Raw genomic sequence first — 14,798 nt, forward strand, 5'->3', positions numbered from 1 at the left:
CCAGGTTAGTAGGTAGACACACGTCCTTCTATGCTACTGTGCCTTTTTGTGTACCTGAGGAGACAGCCATGGGTCTCTCTGCTAGACCTAACCCATGCCTCATGGGACAGACCAGCTGCTGGTCAGGGCTGCCTTTGGCTGTGGCACAAAGAGCACCAAGTTCTAGCTCATGTCAAAGCACGCCGTGTGCTTTTTTCCCCCCACACCTGAGGTAGAAATGGAGGGTGGATGAGGAATGGCCGTTTGCAGTTTTGACCTGAAGCTCACCCAGGATAACCTGTGTGCCTCAGATTCACCTAAAAGCACAGCCAACAGGCACCCTTTGGTTTCCTGGCACTCTTGAACCTCAAAGCTGGTTATTAAACGACCCCAAACCTCTGTGCTTTGGTGAGGCACAGCCATAGCCCAAAAGCAGGACACGAGGAGTGATAAGGGACAAGCAGCGAACAATGCAAGTCACTGATAATGCAGCCTGGCGGATTTCAGGCGGGCTTTCGAAGGTGTCAGAGAGGCTGCACAGCCACGCAGCCCGGAGCTGCTGTGGCGGGAAGCTGCAGGAGGGAAGGGAGGAAGGAAGGTCCGGCCGGCTGCTGCCGGCGCCGCCCCTCGGTGCGCCACAGCGCCCCCTAGCGGCAGCTGCCGCAGCGCGCCCCGGCGCCTTGCTGCGCCGAACCTTGCACGGCTGTGCGCCAAGGGGCGGGGCCACTGCCTTATTTAAATATCACGGAGCCTTATTTGCATGCCACCAAGATGGCCGGCCCAGCGATTGGCCGGTTCCGGAGCAGCCCCCCACTGCCGGCCCCTGTGCCCACGGAGGGGGCGGGGCCAACCGAGAGAGGGGAGGAGACACGGCGTTCATTTGCATAGCGGCCCGGCGCGTGCGACGCGGGGAGGCGGCGTTGGCGCCCGGAGCGGGCTCCGAGTTTGAATCCACGGCGGCGGCGGCGGCCGCTGGGGCGGGAGCTGCCGCGGGACGCGAGCGCGCAGGTACCGCGGGGCGCGCTCGGGGCGCGGGGGCCGGGCGGGCAGGGCACGGCAGCGGCAGTGCTCGCTGCTCCGCGCGGCGGCGGCGGTTGCAACAGTGCGCATGCGCGGGGGAGCTGCAGCGCTGTACGCGCGCATGCATGGGAGCACGTGACCCAGCTCCAGTGCAGCGGCGGTGGCGCGCGTGCGCGTCCCCGTTGCTCTCGCGCGTTGGCGGCGGCGGCGGCGGCGCGGGCACAGGTGGGTCCGGCGGGGGCGCGCACGGGGTAGTACCGGGCGCCCGCCTGGGCGCGACGCGCAAGGGCGAGGCGAGGTGGCGGCGCGTGTTTGGGTGGGACACGGGCGCGCCCGGCGCTTCGAGAGCGTTTCCTCGCTCCCTGCCGGAAATGCGGTGGCGTGGCCTGGGTGGTGCTGTGCGCTGCCGGGAAGGGCCGCATCCGCAGGGCGGGCGTGGAGCGTCGCAGCGCATGGGCTGTGGAAGCAACGAGGGGAAACTGTTGGTCGTGTTCCTACGCTGGTGGGCAGCAGGGCATTATTTCTCTACTGTATGGACACACCCGTTCGCTGGAAACCGAATCGTTTCTGTGTGGGAACAGAGAAGGTCGAGTTGTGCTTACTCACGTGATGCCACCAGTAAACAAGGCCCAAGCGGCTATTCGAGGTGTCATGGCCGCCCACATCAACATGGCAAAGCAGTTCAAGCCATGTGCTGAAGAAGGTATATTCGAATTTCTGTTCTTCCTTAAATATTTAAAATACTGGAATTTTCGCACAGATAAGAATTTTACACTTTAATTTTGAGGCCTATTACAGGTATCGTTTTGCCTTTGCGTAGCTTGTTTTTCTAGCAGATCCATCCTTCTCTTCCTGGATTTCCCAGTTGTTGGCGGATATTCAGTGGAAATGCTGATAGTAGGATATTTTGTTGCTTAACAGTAACCTTGGAATAATTTTACGTAACATGACTGTGATCATTATCATAGACAGACTTACTGGAAAAATTGGATGGCATTGTTGGTGGAAAAGTACTTGCTTAAAATCAAGCAGTGAACAGCTCTGCTGTTCTAGGCAGCAGTCAGTGTGCTTAAAAATGCAGCCTTCAGTGACAGAAAAATGTCATGCATCTAGACATATATCATACTGACCAGCAGAAGTAACGCCATGTTAATAGAGATGTTTGACATTCTAAATTATACAAAGAAAAGAGATGTTATTATGGATAGGTTTAAAGGAACTTGATTGTGCAAGATGAGAATATTTTACAAGCGTGCTGTTTGTCTCTCTTTTGGAAGTTAAAGTATATGCTTGCACTTGTTACAGTTCATAATACTTACACTCATGTTTTCAAAAACAGAAGTGTGAAAAATGTGTTTAATCTCTGCTTAAATCTGGAATCAGTAAGTCAAATATTAAGTCTGTACGCAACCATCAGCTATCAATCTAAAAAAATAAGTGGTTTTCTAATTCAATACTGGTTTTTGCAGTCCTGTAGGAAGGTATGAAGGAGAGTGTTGCTGCAGATACTAATAATTCCTTAGAGGAGAAGAAATCAAACACAAAAACCACTGCTGTTTGATACGTGATCTTGGGTAGGTAATTTCTCAGTTTCAGATCTATGAAATGGGGCTAATGGTTGCTGTCACGCCAATCATAAAATGAATTCGCTAATGACTGCATTTATGCAATTCGTGAATTGTGATAATTGCATCCACTATTTATTCCTGAAGTATGGCAGTTATTTTATTGGTCTGTATGTCTTAAAACTAGTAAGTGAAGTTTATATGTACGTATAACCTACGAAGCATTGTGCTAATACTTCTGTTTTTATTGTTCTTAGTTTAGAAGACTTAGTACATTGTTTGAGTAAAAGGTATTTTTATCAGCTGCAAGTTTTTCACCAATTATAGCACTGCTGAGCTGATGCTTTTTCTCTGATAATGTGGAACAGCATTGTGTTTTGCTGTATGAAATAATTGAGCAAGACTGTTTTGGATGTTGCATAAACTTGAAACCGATCATAGCAAAATTTAGTTGCAAAAGGATACAATAATTACTGTATGCATCAATTTAAGTAGTTATTTTGATGCTTTTATTGAGAGACCTGTTGTCTTCTATCCTCTATGAAGTCTGTTTCCAAGAAGATGCTGACTGCAATAGATACGGATGCCTTACTTGCCATGTTTTCTACAGTTTTACAAGCTGTAGTTTGTATTACTGTACTCATTTCACAAACTTAAATCAAAATTAACTGTAGTATGTTAGTTTTCCTATAAAGGTTCGTTCAGTAATGCTTCCATTTGGGACATAAAACACATAGGCATATGCTTCCCCACTAGCATGGGAGGTGATTTTGCCAGCTAAGAAAGAGCCTGAACAACTTAGGAATAAAAATAGTTTGACTTTAAATACTGGTTTTACAAAATCTAGTGCAAATAGGAATGTTTTACATGTTCAGTAAGTTCTAAAATACTGATGCCTAATTAGTAACTCAGTCTTCATTTTCTTTTTCTGTGCGTGTTTTCTGTTACAACTAGAAATATTTCCACAGTGGAAAGGACTGGACTAAACTGAGTACTGTATTTTATTTCCAAAATAAGGAAAAAAGTATCTTATTTCTCACCAACTAGATTACTTTAATAGTGTAATCACTTACTGAGTTTATCTGGACTTACAGTCAGAAACAACACTTACGGCAAAAATGCCAAGTTTATTAACAGAAGGTAAACAGTAAGGCTAAAAGGTTCTTTAAACCAGTATGTTGTTCTTACTAAATAGCATGCATGTTAATGCTTTTCTTTCCCTTTTTGTTCTGCACTTGGTGTTTCTTCTATATTGTAGATTAGTTACATGTTTGTATTATGCTTTTATGTTGAAAATTACAGCAATGACACATGTACATCACAGTTTTCATAAGAGATAGTACAAGAAAAAAATGAAGTTGTAAGTTAGAAAACTATTATTACGGTATGTGAATATGGGGAGTTGGGGTTTTTTTTCCCCCGATGTATGTTTGTATAATAGTATTTTTAAATTCAATGAACTCTAACATTATTAATATTTCTGGGAGTCATCTGTTGTTGGTCTTTGGTTTTCTTTAGTATGTGGTGTCATTCTGAGATATTCACCTATTCACACAAAATAAATGGGAACTCTTAAAACTGATCAATATAAATGCTACTTTCATTATGTAAGTTTGGAATTCTGGTGTTTCAGTTCTACTCATTGCACTGTATGCTCTACTGCATGAAAAAACCTAATTCCACTCTACTGTAAGAAGCTGTTTATCAAGCAGCAGTGACTTATCCAAATACAGGATGGACAGTAAGATAAGGCTGTTCTGTGGGGCAACTTTTTTTTTTGACAGCTCATTGAATACAGTTGTTCTCTAAAGTGATCGCTTTTCTTGTCAAGTCAGGCAGTTGTAGAATGTCTTAATCTTTGAGTACAGTTTAGGCGTGAATTGTGAAATACTTAATTTTTAAAATTTCTTTACCTTGGCTGTGGTTTGGAGATTAAGACTTGCTGCCTGATGCCACAGAAGATAACTAAAATACTTTAGTATTTGCTTAGGAGGATCTGGAACATAGATTATGTCAAGTTTTGAGTTCTGGTTAATTTTTTTAGAGCAAAATTTTGCATGATATTGTGGGAATCTTAGTTTTTATTTGTCTGAAAAGATTTTGTGTATTGTTTTATATGTTTCACATTTTTTGCTCATGTTCTGGTTTTTGTAATTTTTCCCTCTCTATTTAGTAATCAGAGTCAAATTCTTGGGTTTATACGTACAATGCTTAGGTCTCTGAAAGCATCTAACTGAAGTACAGTATTAGTCTACAGATTAGACTATAAAAGTGAGTGTCATGAGTTATAGATATGAAATACTGGCATTAATTATTTAGAAACTGGATCTTCTGAATACATCAGTATTTTTTTACAGAGGTGAGCAATTGAAGTGTGATGCAGAAAGGGAAGTCTGGTTTTGTTAGTTTGGAGGAGTTTTTTTTATTTTAAGATGCGTATCCTGGTTTTAAGTTATGTTCTAGTTCTTATCTTTGTTTTTCTTTGACTGTGTGAAGATACTTCCAGGCCAAAAAGCATCCCAAAGTTGAAAGCAGATTTTCAGTTGCACGTGACTTTTACGCAGCTTTGTGTTTTATGCTTTCCTCTGGTTTTGTATTAGTGCCAAGCCAGAATACTTTCAGTGAAAAATCCTAGAATTGTTTGGGTTAGAAGAGACCTTTAAAATCATCTACTCCCAGCTGCCCTGCCACATGCAGGGAGACCTTCCACTAGAACTGGTTGCTCAGAGCCCCATCCAACCTGGCCTTGAAAAGTTCCAGGGGTGAGGCATTCACAATTTCACCACTTGACAGTACAGTGCCTCATCACCCTGACACTGAAGTTTTTTTTCCTGATATCTAATATAAACCTGCTGTTTTTCAGTTTGAAGCCATTGTTGTTCATTCTATAACTACATAACCTTGTAAAAAGTATCTTTTCAGATCTTCTGTAGATTCCTTTCATAAATACTGGAAGGTCCTCTAAGGTATCTACAGAGCCTCCTCTTTTCCAGGCGGAATAATTTCTGTTCTCTCAGCATTTTCTCTTGGGAAAGGTGCTCCATCTCTCTAATCATTTTGGTTGTCCACCTTTGGACTCACTCCAGTGGATCCATGTCCTTTTTGTGCTGAGAACCCCAAATCACAGCAGGTGGGGGTCTCACCAGAACAGAGCAAAGAGGCAGAATCCCTTTTCTCACTCCTGCCCACACAGCTTTGGATGCAGCCCAGGATACAGTTGGCTTTCTGAGCTGCAAGTGTACATTACCAGCTCACATCCAGTCTCTCATTCACCTGCACCCCCAAGACCTCCTCAGCAGTACTGCTCACAATCTATTCATCCCCCAGCCTGTACCAATAGCAGGGGCTGTGCTTACATGCAGCTTAAGTGTTGCATACCAGCAAAAAGTTTTATGCTTACATTAAAAAATGCATGAATAAATTTATTAAAGTGATGTTTCTAAATTTTTTGCTAGGAAGACAGATTTGTTTAACAAGTTTAATTTTTTCGGTTAAGCAGAAAATTGCAATGCCAGATAACATGGCAAAGATTTCAAATTGTGTCATAGCCCTAAAAATTGTAAGAGAAGTGTGCTCATTTCTAGTGCAGTAGTCTAGTTTTATGTGAACATTGATTGCCAATTGTTCTGTTCTTAGTAGTTCGGGGAAGATTTGTTGGTTTTCAGTAAACATAAAGCATAGTTAAGTGTCAGAAATAATTAATACCTGTAAAGTTTGTGGAAACAAACAGCTGGGGTGAGGAGAGGCTACCAGTGTTGGCAGCAAGAAAACTTGGAAATTATGTGTTGTTTTGGGGGAATAATTTGCTGTCAGTACACAGGCAGTGTCCATCAGAGCAGTATGGAGGCTGTCACATCAGCATGTGGCTTCAGACTAGCTGTGTACCTGCACTCACCTGGTGTAGTAAGGCACCAGTGATAACCTGAGTGAAAAGTAGAAAACCAATGTTTATAAATCCGTAAGAAATACGGAGTTGCTAGTTCCATTGCTCCTTCCTTGTTCTGTGTAGTACAGGTGGTGTATCCTTTTTAAAATTGCCAGTATATTTAACAGCAAATCTGCCCTCCTCATTCCTCCCCTATTTTTTGGGGTTGGTTTTTTTTTTGAAAGTGAAGACTCCCTGGTGGTGTACCTGAGCATACGGTACTAAGTATATGGTATTAAATAACGGCCTGATTTTCACTTGTATGTCACTTTCCATCACATCACAGTGAAGGAATTAACAACGTTGTGTAAGTGTATGTATGTTGTATAAATACCCTTTGTGTTCCTTTGGTAGTTAGGGAAAAAAGAGCAAACCATGCTTTTTGTTGTATTTTGAGCTGTGCTTGTTATAAATGATGAAAAACTGTACATAAGAGTTACGAGGTCTTATTTCTTTCATGAACAAACATCAAATCATTTGAGATCTTAGGAAATTAGATGGCTGGGTGCAAAGTGGGTTTTTCTGTAAAAATGTATTTTAAAAAGTATAAAGGTCAACTAACAGACCTACTTGGCTGTGGGTAATGTGGATTTTTGTAATACAGGAAAAGTGCTTTTCTAAATGCAGTTTCTGAAAATGTTTTCAAGTAAACTTATATATTCAATCCACAATTTTTATTAATTATATGACTGTGGATATGACATGTAACTGTTAAAATTATTTCTTATGTATTTTCTGTCATTTTGTACTGTCTCAAGTATTATCTTTCATTTCACAGTAGTGTAAAGAAATGTTATGGTAAAAAAACCCCAAAACAATTCCCGAAACAAACCAAAAATACATTCATCCTGTTGTCCTCGCACCCCCAAAAGAAAAACCCCAGCCAAACAACCCAAAATCTGCCATGTTACTTTTAACTTCATCTCCAACATGTTGCAACTTCTGTAAGGTCATTTTTAAAAAACGTTGGATTTGAATTTTTGTTCTTTCAAAAATGTTTAAGCACCTCAACATAAATGCTTGCTGACTTCAGTCAATGCACTGAAAATTTCCCTCGTTGATCTGACCATCCATCTGCTTGGAATGATGAAGAGTCCTTAAATGTTGTGCAGACTTTTGTCTCTCGTAACTTCAGTATTCCTTATCTCATGATTATGGACTCTTTTTTTTCTGACAACAGTTTTAAGTAGTTTTTACTTGCGGAGTCTTAAATGAGAGATGTTCCTTGAAGTCAGTCTACTAGTCTGTGTAAAAATAGGAGTAAAGGAGGGTTTCAGTGAACAGTATTTTGAGACTTCAGTTGAAATACGTACAAATACTAGTAGTTCCTCCTAGTTTGTCAGTGTAAAGAACTGTTGTGTCCACTTAATGTTAAGTAACGTATAAAACCCTATACAACAGCAAAAAAGATTAATAAAGGAAAAGGGCAAGTGAGAATAGTGGATAGGATGTGGTTTGGAAACAAGCACTTCTGTGGTTCTATGTAAGGATATTTAAGTGGTGTGTGCGAAGGTGATGCTACTTACACAGGGCAATAATTAGAGAAACAACAGGTTGCCATTCTCTTGTGTTTCTTGGTTGATGTTCATGAGAAATTTGGAAAATGGAAGCCCTGTTTTAATTTATGACTACAGCAACTGAGCTTAGTGAGATGATATTAAAGTGTTTTGGCATGTTATCGAAAGAGAGAAGAGTTCTTACCATAACATGTTAAGTTTAAATTCCATTCTGTAGTCCTACTAAAACATTTTATTCTGGGGGGGTTTTAACTAGAGAACCCATATAAATGTCATGCTAAGTAGCAATGAAAAAATTGTAGTCCCATGCTAGTATAGGAATTACAGATTAATGTAGCTTCACTTTTAATATTTCTTGAGTCAAAGCATTTTCAGAGGACTTACTCCACTCATAAATTTTCATTTACTTAAACATCGGGTTTTATTTTAAAATTAGTTTGATTAATAACTTCTAACACACTTTAGAAACACACTTTGGTGTGTTAATGGAGGTATATTGAAGGGGACATTTAAGTTAATGCACATGGTTTCTTACTATTTAATAACATTCTTTGCATCCATGTGTCTGTGTTAATGTATCAGTGCATCTGCATGTTCATGAAGCTTTCTGACAAGGCAAGACATTTGTAGCAACAGGACTGTGACATGGATTCTGTTTTCTCTAGCTCAGGGAAAACGTTCTCTGAAGTTTTTTTGCCAACTTGTTGTTTTGCCTGTTCAAACCTATTTAAGTCATTGTCATCCATACGTCAAGTTCCAAGACTTAGTGTTACATAAAACGCGGTGTTGTACGAGTGCAGCTCTTGGTTTCTGGGTTAGAACATCCCTATGTTTTTGGCGGTATTCTTGAAATTATAGGACTTGAAGTCAGAATTCACGTTTTGATGGACAAATTTCGTAGATACGCTAAACACAGAATTCTGTTTAAAATACTGCTACTGGAAAAATCAAAGTATATTTGTTACACAAATTGAATACTTATGTTTGAATTTTGAAATCTTCAAATTATTGTAAATTCCCACAGGCTGATGGTGTGGTATATATGATATTCAAAGTAAGTAACAGTGGGTATATAACTGTATAATAGAAAACTTTTCTTTCGAGTTGGTTGTAAACTTGATTTTTAGCTTAGTAATAGGTGTTGGTGAAGAAAAGCTTCATTGTAATGATTAGCTTTAAATTACCTGTAATGAACTTGTTCTTCAATGTTCACAGATCTGCTTTTTGAGAAATATGTCTTTCAGGCATTTGAACTTCAAATACATTTTTATTTCGTCTTCTAAATCTGTACAGTAGTATCAGAGACAGTCAGTGGAGTTGTCTCATATGTGGTATGTGCCCTTTCTTGTACTGCAAATCGTGGTAATACAAGGACAACAGGAAAAGCCAGATGGTGTATTTCACCATTTTTAAAGTTAGAAATACTGACTGTGGTGCTGATGAGTGCATGAGACAACTGCTGCTGGCATGATTAGTCAATGAAATAACCAGCTACAGCTGGCAACAGACATGCACAGTTACATAAGTTTAGACCTTTTCATAATTGAAGTGGTTGGAGGGCATGTTGTTCTACTTTTTGGGGGGGGAGTGACTTACTGTGCTGGGCTAATTTTGGATCACAAAGATTATTTTTTGTTAGAAGGCTAGTAATTTCCTTTAGAATTGCTGCATGGGCTCTTGCAGGTATTTTAAAACAGACAAAGCTGGATATTATAGAAGGAAAGTGAGGCAGGTATAGAGGAACTCCCTCCAGAACTGATGGATCCAGTGTTGCCTCTGTGAGAGCGCATGATTGGTGATAATAAACAGATACTAGAGCAAAACCTGTATTGGGTTTCATTTTGTGTTAAACTTGTGTCTTTGTTTGATAACCCCTTTGTCCCCCACCATAGGTTCTCAAACCAGTTCTTCAGGAGCTGCTCTGTTACAAGATTCCATCAAAATTCCTTAAGTGATTCTAAATACAGCTCTTCTTTGAAAAACTTAACAAGCTGCATTGCAGTCATAAAGAATTAGATACTTGGTTCCTGCAGACATTGGAGTTCTGGAATGTTCTTGGGGTATTTGCCAGCTTTCTTATAAGGTGAACTTCATTTATTCCTTCCAAATAAACTTTCATTGGGCAACTAATGTAATAGAATATTTCAAAGTAGGTGGAGCAGTACAAAGATATAGATTAATTTCTTAAGTGGTTTTGGGGTTGGTTTTTTTTTTCTTGTTTTGTTTTGGGTTTTTTTTAAGCACTGAAGTGAGCCTGCTCTTAGAAAGTATTCCCTAATGTTTGTCAGTTCTGTGCGTGATCTGGGTCTGTATTGCGACTCTTAATATGTGACGTGGATTCTGAACTGCCTTGGAGTTGAGATTTGAAGTATGTGATACAAACCCTGGATCACAGGCCTAGCAGGGCTGCCTCTCTGGTTTTTGGTTTATTTCAATTTTCCCTTTACTGGTGGTGCCAGGTAGCTGCAGTGTTGCACCTGTGCATTAACCACTTCCTGCCTGTCAAAGAAACCACTCCTCTGCTCACACCCATCCACCCATCCCTTCTGTGCAGTTTGTTGCAGCATGGTAAAGAGGGAGGTGCTTTGCTGTGTAAGTGTTTTACCTCCTGCTGAGTTGTCACTGATTGGCTTGTCTTGAGAGAGCACTGCAGCCATCTTAGTCGTATTTTCAGTACAGCTAAGACAGAGCCGTTTCAGAATGGCTGAAAAAGTGCTCCATGCAGCAGTTCAGCTTGACTGTGCGAGTAGAGCTGTTGGCATCACATGCTCCTGACCTTAGAGGTGAGCACCAGCTCTGCTTTGCTGAGAAGCAATTTCAAACCTTGGTTAGGCATGGTTAACTAATTCTAAGCTGTATAATATATGTTTAAATGCTGTTGTCTTTTTTTTTTTTTTTTTGTCACTTTCACTGGGTTGAGGTATTTTTCATTTGTTTTGTGGTATTTTTGTTTTTTCTCCCCTTTCTTACTGAATTAATTCACAGATCTCTATCTTGTCTCAGTTACAGGATAGATTAGGTGGGACAAGCCAGGTCAAATATCATATTTGTTCTGCTAATCAAATTACTTTATTTCGGCTTACCTTCTTACCAGGCCACAAGAGCTCTCATTCTGTGCTGTCCCTTTCTCAAATGCTTGCCTCATACTTTAACTGAAACATGAAACAAACTCTTTACATACTTAAATTTTTGCAACCAAGTAATTAGATTTGATTATCATTTTTTCAATGTGTAACTTTTCTGGTGGTAAATAATTACAATGCCTATATAACTACATTAGAAAATCAATGATTATATAAATCGTTAACTGTTTTGCAAGTAGCACTTACTTGCTACTCAGGAATAATGCTACAAATTCTATGGAATTACTACAAATGAGAAGATGGAGGTTTAGAGATCCATCATTGTTTCTTTTGTATAACTTAATTGAAAGCTGAGTTTCAAAGTGCTAGTGGTTTTACATGGCCTCGTGTTTTTCGCTGTATGGTATTGGTTGGGGACCTCGCTGTTATCCTTAAAACACATTAAAAGGTGCTGTCTGTGTCAAGGGAGATGAGGGTAGGAGAAAAGTAATGCGCAACTTTTTTCCACTGGGGCGTTGAACAACAGAAAAGAAGAAAGAAGGCATTTTTTTTTATGAGTGTATATTTAATTTTCTTGTTCTGTCTTACACTTAGTTCAGGTCTTCATGGGTTCTTAAGTTGCACCTAAGTTAAACCAAGAGTAATGAAACAGGGAATTTCTTGAAGTTCTCCAGGAACATATCGGGAGCAGCAGTCAAGCTGGGTAACTCATCAGTGTGTATGCTGCTCATAGTATTTTTCTGGCTGAAGTTGAACTTAGTGCTAGGGATGAGAAAGCTAGTCTAATGCCAAAAGGTTCAGTTCTTCCTCAGAATGTTTGCACATTAATTTGGTGCTTTCGGTATAATCTGTTAACAAAGCACTTGGTTAAGTTAGTTTTAAATATCCGCATATACTGTCTTGTACAGTTAATGGCAACGCACTGTTTGTAAAGACATAAAATATTCTGTGCAGACAGTGCACGTCAGATTCTCAGAACACGTAATTTCTCCATGTTTATTTTGTTCACTTGATAAAAAGAAATAAACTCAGTATACAGAATTTTTAAGGTGAGATGGATTGGTGACTTCAATGAGCAGTAAATTTTTAAGTAATTGGTTATAAAATTTTTCTGCTTTAGGGTAAGAGATGAGAGTAATGCAAATGTGTGGTTAGAGGTGGTGATGAAAAGCAGGTAGTTTTATTATTTTTATTGATAGTGGAACTTTGTTTAGTGAATTTGATTCACAGCAAATTTTAGTTCATAGAGGATTTTTTTGATTGGGTAAGATAGTTAAGGTCCTGGGAACATTTGGGTACTTTCAAATGTCTGAAAATTCAAACTGCAAATACTAATTAAATACATTTGTCTTGATAAAATGTGATATTTTGCCATACCTTTATCTCATCTAATGAATGTAGATTAATAATGTAGTGAAACAATAATCTTTCTGGTTTATTGCAAGACAGTCTGTCATCCTGACCCCAATCTTATAAATGATTACTGAGGTTTGTGTTTGTGCGTTTTTTTAGTCAGTTATTGTTGATTAGTTCCAGATGTTAATAATTCATATTGTCTACAGGAAGTAGAAACATTTCGTTCTTTGAAATCACCAAACTCCTACACTATAATTTCTGGAGAGGATGAAATTTTATGTTTAAAACATACTTTACCATACACATCCTGTGGTGGTTTGTTGGTTTTTTGGGGGTTGGGTTTTTTGGTTGGTGGCTTTTTTAAAGAAAACAGCAGGCATATAAAAGTTATCCTGTGCAATTTGTTTTGTTGATTTAAGATTTCTCTGTTGAACTTCTCTTTAAATGGGAGCATGAAAAGCAGAATATTTTCGGCAATCACTGTAGGGAATGGTTTTTTAGATGTATAACATTTGAGTAAAATACTGTATTTTCAGACCATGTCTTTGATATAGTGCTTTTAGTGACTTTTTGTTGCCCATTGTCTTTTTTTTTTTTTCCTGTGAGCTGAGTAAGCTTACTCCCGTTTTACAGAAAAGTTGCAAGAGCTCAGAGAAAAGCCCTTGTCTCTGTATTTCCCCTTCCCTTTGGTTTTGGTTTCCTTTGCTTTTTAACAGGCCATTTTGAACACCCATTTTCAGAAGCGCTGTACAAAATGACTGGCCCAGCAGGGAGCAGTAGTGTTTTGTTGGATGAACTGCATGGGTAGTGTGGTTTGGGGGTTTTTTTGGTTTTTTTTTTTCTCTCCTGAAGTACCTGTTGGAATGCTAAAAGTATGGTAGGTTTTGAAACCTGTTTTGCAAATGGGATACATTCCCATTTTCAGAAATCCAAGTATATTATAATGCTTTTTTTATGGTAGCACTAGTAGCTGAAAGCATAGCCTCTTCTCTCTTCACTCCCATAGTGCTAGTAGTTTGGGTGTTAATAATCAAAAAAGAAAATGAAAACCACCAATTTATGTGCACAGGAACAAGGTATTTGAGTGGATGCTGAACCACTTCCTTCTCCCCATCACTTTTATTAAATACATAAATTAGCTGTTCATGAGTTGAATTAGATGTGTGTAATGAAGTAATAACTTAAGCTGAATTGATTGCTATACAGTTTTAATGCAGGATGTGTTGTCAGACTGTGCTCAGTGTTCCCGTGTCTGTGTGTTCTAGAAAAATGAGGGTTGTACTGCTGATAGGTAAACTTGAAGGATAGACTCTCAAGAGTTAAATAAATTTCTAATAGGGTAGTAGTCTCAAATCTACATGATTTTCCAAGAGAAATACAAATTCCAAAAGAAAACCGATCGTTTACTCTGAAAACGTGTATAGATTCCCTTCCTCCACCCTTGCAAATGTTGTACTATAAAAGGAGAATTTTTGTATGATTTTATTTTCATTCGTGCACCAACTATATGGATAGTTTTTCATGACTAAATCATAGTTGCTTGGAAGCATTCTAACATGGCTTGATTATTTTTTATGTTCCTCCTAAAATTGTCTAATAATTTGCACAGCTTCATCTTATAGTTTGGTAGAAATTTTGGGTGCAAACGATTTCAGGCAGGACTTGAAATGGACTGGAATGGACTGTGGAATGAATGCAGTACTGTTTAATGTATGGAAATCACTTTAAAATAGCTGACTCGTTTGATTCTTCAGGTGGAAATAAACAGTTACCAAATTCTTAGAACTGTTTGGAATCTTAACAGTCGTAACATGATTAAGAATTTATTACACAGTTGAATTGGACCTTTATTTTTTAGATACAAAATACAGCAGATTTTTTTCAAGCACGTATTGTCTTTGAAGGAATTATAAGTAAACCAAATTTTTTACTTTCTTCCATCATCTTGATTTTCAGATTGAAATCAGTCAGCTGTTTAATAAATAACAAAATTCTTCATGTAAATTTCAGTGAGCAAAATGTGGGGGTTTTGAAGTTGATAAGGATACTCATACTGAGGATTTTCCATTTCTAGAAGAAAGGGAGTGCAATGTATTAGACTGTTACAGCCTGGAATTTACCTGGTTTAGACACTTTTTCACCTCTCCTTTACAATAGAAAAGCGGATACAAATATTGTCAGTCCTTCCTCCCCCCCTTTCCTGCCTTTCCTGTTCTTTCTGCTGATTCAGGTTTCTGTTGTAAAATATCTTCAAATAAACCATAGCAGCTAAGATAATGGATTGATAGACAGTTCTCCATTTCAGAAATGTACATAATTTTCTGTGTCTTTCAAACACTAATGTGAGAAAATT

At 39.1% G+C, this 14,798-nt stretch overlaps 1 protein-coding gene across 7 annotated transcripts in view; it reads left to right on the forward strand.

The window, feature by feature from the left end:
- The first annotated feature begins 757 nt into the window (after positions 1–757).
- LOC104696376 (activating transcription factor 7 interacting protein) overlaps positions 758–14,798 on the forward strand; it is an 88,573-nt gene continuing 74,532 nt past the window's right edge. For 2 of the 7 annotated variants that reach the window (XM_039571030.1, XM_039571035.1), the window contains exon 1: positions 758–987. The gene's annotated coding sequence lies outside the window, so the exon portion shown is untranslated. Of the gene's footprint in view, positions 988–1,580; positions 1,703–2,468; positions 2,574–14,798 lie in introns of all 7 variants that reach the window. The other 5 variants (XM_039571036.1, XM_039571037.1, XM_039571031.1 and 2 more) reach the window with 4 other exon arrangements.

This window comes from Corvus cornix, chromosome 1A (assembly GCF_000738735.6).
Source record: "Corvus cornix cornix isolate S_Up_H32 chromosome 1A, ASM73873v5, whole genome shotgun sequence".
Taxonomy (NCBI): Eukaryota; Metazoa; Chordata; class Aves; order Passeriformes; family Corvidae; genus Corvus; species Corvus cornix.